At 39.5% G+C, this 5,791-nt stretch overlaps 1 pseudogene; it reads left to right on the forward strand.

The window, feature by feature from the left end:
• The first annotated feature begins 289 nt into the window (after positions 1–289).
• LOC101605532 lies at positions 290–1,312 on the forward strand (annotated as a pseudogene).
• The last annotated feature ends 4,479 nt before the right edge of the window (positions 1,313–5,791 follow it).

The raw sequence follows: 5,791 nt of genomic DNA on the forward strand, positions 1-5,791 counted from the left end.
TAAAGGGAGACAAAATGTGTCTTCTTGGGATGCTTTTTGCATTCTCAGATGTCATATGCATCTGAGTAATTTGAAGACGTTTGGGCTGAAGGAGGAAAGTTGGCAAGATGTGGGATTTTCTGTTAGGCGCATAGGATGGGGAGAAGGATGCGACGTCTTTGTTATTGAAGAGTGTTGTGGGGGAGACTGCAGTGCTTTGTGATGATTTCAGTTTTAAAATGGAAGCCTACAAGATGACTTGGGATTCCACCCCCCTTCTCTTTGGGCATAGATTCCTGGAAGGATCAAGACAGGAAAGATGAATGGGAGAGCTGATTTTCGGGAGTCCAATGCAGAAGTCCCAACCAATTCCCCACATAGGGGCTGATTACATTCTGACAGAAGAAGAGAGAAGAGTCTTTGCAGAATGCAATGATGAGAGCTTCTGGTTAAGATCTGTGCCATTGGATTAATCGGTAAAGGAATCCTTTCAAGTCATCCCAAATATGGTTCCATCCCTAAGCTTATATTTGCTTGTATCATGGGGTACTTTGCTGGAAAGCTTTCTTATGTGAAAGCTTGTCAAGAGAAGTTCAAGAATCTTGAAAATTCCCCACTTGGAGAGGCTTTGAGATCAGGACAAGCCCGGCAATCTCTACCCCCTGGGCAGTATTCTCAGAAGTCCAGATACAACTCAAACGTGAACGCTTGAGCAGCCAACAGCATCAAAAAGGAGCCGCTCCCTCCTAGGAGCCCATTATATTCAGCGCCTCCATGAATGAATCCACCCCCACTGGTATTACTGATCATGTTGCCCAAGGACCTGACCCCTACTTTGAAGCAAGTCCCAAACGAAAAAGTATTACATATGAGGAATTAAGGAATACGAACAGAGAGTCTTATGAAGTAACTTTAACACAAAAGACTGAACCCTCAGTCAGACCTATGCAGGAAAGAGTGCTAAAAAAAGAAGTCAAAGTAAACAAATATGGAGATACTTGGGATGAATGAAAAATCACGGCATTGGACCTACTGAGGGCGTTCCATATCCTGCTTCATCTGGGCAGTGGACACCTGCATACCCTGAGCTCAGCAGCGGTCTTCATAAACACATTCAAAATGAAATCTGGGCTTTTGTGATTCGACTTAGGATGCTTCACAAAACAGTGTAGTGCTTAACATCGCGTCAATGTGCCGGTCTTAGGGGACTCTGAACGACGGCCTTACACCATGATTCCACGTGTAGAGTTTGGGAACTTGTTTTGAGTTACAGGGCAAAGATGCTCATGAACGTGCAGCACTGTGACGCTCTAGGGTGAGCGTAGGTGGAGATCACTACCTGCATGTTGCATTGGGGAGGGTGGGGGGAGGGCAGGAGGAGCAAGTGTAGCTTTGTGTTCAGCTTTACATCACATTATTCAAAAGACTCTCTGGTATTTGCTGTATTATTTTAATGTTTGTGGTCAATAACATGTAAAGGAACATGCAAAAAAAAAACAAGAATGGAGTTATTAATCTATGTGAACCTGTTTCTTAGCTAACCATTGAAGTAGCAACAAGGGATTCTTGTGGGTATGAAGATAGAGTAAAGAGGAAAGCTGAAATGGCAATAAACATTTTTGATCATCTCAAAATGATACAAATTATAAATTTGGAATTTTTGCATGCATCCTTCCTGAGGAGATATAAGTAAATGTCAGATACCCTCAGAGAGAGCACTGTTAGAGTTAACTTTTCGTCACTGGGGCAACCATCTAATCAGAAGCAGATTATTGGAGGAAAAGGTTTATTCCAGGTTTACAGAATCTAGGGGAAGTTCCTGTCTGACTGAAGAAGCTAGCTCACTGCAGCATGTGTCCACAGCAGAAAGAGAAAGAGAGAGAGAAAAAAAACACTAACAGCTAGCACCAATACAGAGAGCTCCAAGTGGCTCTTTACATACCTTAGGTCTGGACTAAAAGATCCACATCTAGTGAGACCTTCCCCACAGGCTGAGGGAGACTCAAATTGCAAGCTTAATCAAAAATACTTCATGCTATGAGCGACATAAATTCAAGCCACCACATTTCCCCCATGGCCCCCATAGCCTTTGGCAAACTTAACATTGTTCGAAAGTTCAAAGCCTCATCTGAGAGTAAAGACTGTCTTTCAAGTGTGAATCCTGCAATATCAAAACACAGGTTACAAATTTTCAATACATAGCAGCACAGAGTAAACATTTTCATTGCAAAAAGGCATAACAAGGAGAGACTGGATCTATATAAAATCAATAACTAGCAGATAAACATCAAACATCTGCAGTTCAAGTCCAACATTACTCACAAGTGATGAAAGTCTCTGGATATCAATTCTTCCCCTCCAGCTGGGTTGAGCAGCCTGGGGAAAATTCCATTCTGAGCCAGTAGCACTCCATGGCAGCTGTTTCACATACCTGATATATCCAAAACATCTTTGGGTTTATAATCTTCATGGCTCCATACAATGGTCTTATTTAGACTCCACATGGAGACTTCTACCCTGCTTCACATGCCACAGCTCAGCAGCAGCTTCTAGAACAAGTTTATCTTTATACAATGGCCTCTCTGGGTCTCCACACAGGGATTTCAACAACCCTATTTCACATTGCCCACTGATTATTTCCAAGAAAACAAAACTGTGTGTACTTCATGACTCAGTTTTCTGTATTTTTCATGCTTCCAAAACAAGTACCAGCTAACTCTTATAACCAAATTTGTAAATCTAGAGGGGAATAAACCTTGACCCTGAAGAATTGGTTACTTCTTTAGAATTCTTCTTTCAAACCTCTTCCTTTCAAAAGAAATTTTATGTTTACTGGGTTGAGGTTTACATGGCTTACCTCTGGGCATCATTCCAATTATCACAATTCAAAGCAGTTGCCTCACGCATAATAGTAGTAATCTGTTTAACAATTACAGCTTAAGTCACCTAAAAACAGTTTTTGTACCTATAACTTCAACTTACTCAAATATTTTCCTGTGATAAACTTTACATCTTTCATATCTTTCTGTTCTACACCTTCCACCAAGCACACTTTTAAGTTCAACTTGCTCAAATTCTCAGGGCATGGGAAGTAGCATCAGTCTTTTTACTAGTAGCTCAGTTCCAACAAACTTCTCTTCTTCCCCTTTGAAAGTTCATAAACAAAGCCTTCATAGTCCACAATTCTCTCCACATTTAGAATATTCCCTCTCTCAGCACAATAACCCCTGAAGTTCTGCTTATAGCACTGCAAGGTTTCACCAGCCTAAATGATCAAGTCCTTCCATATACCTCCCTCAAGCATTCCAAAAGACCAAACACCACTTAGTCAGATTCACTGCAAAACAACCCTACTTCCCTGGTACCATGTTTTCTGTTGTACTTGCCAGTATCTAACTAGAAGCAACTTATTGGAGGGAAGGGTTTATTTCAGGCTTAGAAATGCCAGGTGAAGTTTCATCATGGCCAAAAAAGCTGGCTTACTACAACATGTATGCCAAATCAGAGAGAAAGAGAGAGAGAAAGAGAGAGAGACAGTAAGCATGAACAGCTAGAGCTCAAATGTGGCTCTTAATAAACCTTGGTAAGACTAGACTCAAGATACACTGCAGTGACATGTCTCCTCCAGCAGACTGCTGGAATCTTAAGGACAGGCTTAACATTAACCAAAAATCTTTGAGGTATGGGGGACATAAATTCCCATTCAAATCACCACAGACACCAAGAGCTCAAAGTTAGATTCCACCAAAGCCCAAGGTGGTGAATCAATAATTTTAGTGGGCAGAGTTCTAGAGCATGGATGACCCCAAAGCAGGCCAGCGATTCCAAAGTCTCACCCCAGGATGGATGTACAGATGGAATCTCTCATTCTGTTAATCTTCAGCACATGATATACTCTATAGCCTCAAAGAACACATGCAGCTGGTTTAGAGGTGCAGGAGGAAGTGGCTGAGTTCCCAGGTGAGTGGCCAATGTCTCTCTCCACCTTTCTTTTGGTGAATGACAATAGGCCCATTCTGAGGCTCTCTTGCCAGTAGTTACAGCTGCTGTTACTGTGATAAGGAAGAGTTCTACAACAGGGATTTTGTGAGGCTGCTGTTCATTATTCCTGATGACCTTTTAGTCTCAGGGACCACTGAGTTTCTACACCATATGGGGGATTGAATGTCTTGGGAAGATTATTGGATATTGGATGATGTTATCATGAGATGTGATAATGATGATTTTGTTGTCTCAAAGTGGACCTGTTCTGGGCTAGAATCTGGCCACTTCATCTTCTGAGTGTAGGAGGAGAGAAGGGAAAATTCTTAAGAATCAGAAGAGAGTATTTTGTGAACCTGTTAAAGCCTTATGTGTATTACAAAATGACAAACGTTGACACTTTGTACTGTTCCATTTTTATGACTATTAATGCTTACATTTTAAGGAAGTAGACAGCTTTTCAAATTCCTATTCAAATGACTTTATCAAATCAATTTTATAACATATATAATTATATTTCCTAGAAATATTCTCATAAAAACTCAGACCTAGGGCTGGAGAGATGGCTTAGCGGTTAAGCGCTTGCCTGTGAAGCCTAAGGACCCCGGTTCAAGGCTCGGTTCCCCAGGTCCCACGTTAGCCAGATGCACAAGGGGGCGCACGCGTCTGGAGTTCATTTGCAGAGGCTGGAAGCCCTGGCGCGCCCATTCTATCTCTCTCCCTCTATCTGTCTTTCTCCCTGTGTCTGTTGCTCTCAAATAAATAAATAAAAAATGAACAAAAAAAATATTAAAAAAAAAAACAACTCAGACCTAGTCTGAGAGGTGGAATGTTATAAAATGTTATGCTAAATTATTTCATATAATAAAGGAACATAAATATTAATTATCATTATCACAGAGAAACCTGAAATACAAGGTTTTGGAAGCTCCATAAATCAGGAAGGAAGAGGAGTTTCAGGACATGGAAATACAGATTTCAGTGAACTTGGAGAAAATGAATGATGTGAGAGATGCTAGGTGAGAAATATTCAGTGGACTTTGGGAATAGAAGAGTCTGATATCAAGGATTATTTATCTTTGATATTGTAATCATCTGTTCTTAATAGTTATTTCATATATATATATACATATATATATATATTTTATTTTTTTATTATATATATATATTTATTTATTTTCTTTGTGCATGTATATAAAAACAAACTCCACTTACTTTTATAGAGTAAGCCACCATGATCCACTGGTAGTTTGGCTTCACAAGACAAATACTTTTCCACTTCTCATCACTCACCTATCCGGTTCCCATAATAATCTAGATGCATATGGATGAAAATATAAAAGTCATCTGTTGAAAATGGCCTCATGCTGAATGAACCCTGATATAAATTGGCCACACTTGATTTGGATCACTGGTGTACAATAAAACTTCAATAACTTATACCAGGTAGGTGACTATTAAAGAGTTTTGAATAAAACAAAAATGAATGGACCTGGTTATCTAGGGAATAACATTTATTTTCCTTTACATAAGGTGTAATATGACAAATTATTATTTAATTAATGAGATTACAGCTGTGTGTGGGGAGTATCTTCTTATATTTGGATGGATCATGAAAAAAGGAATGAGTTTCTGTCTGCCCAGAAATGGAGCTGGTTACAGAGGGTTTTGAACTGTTTTACTTATGTAATTCTTGCTTTCTGTGTCAGCTTCTCAGGCTTACTTGATTGACAATGGTATAATAAATGAAGATCAAAATAGAAAATACACAAATAAAATCTCATTATGTGTGGTTGAATCTGAAAATAGGATAGTTGATAAATTAAAAATA

The sequence above is a fragment of the Jaculus jaculus genome, chromosome 2 (genome assembly GCF_020740685.1).
Source record: "Jaculus jaculus isolate mJacJac1 chromosome 2, mJacJac1.mat.Y.cur, whole genome shotgun sequence".
NCBI lineage: Eukaryota > Metazoa > Chordata > Mammalia > Rodentia > Dipodidae > Jaculus > Jaculus jaculus.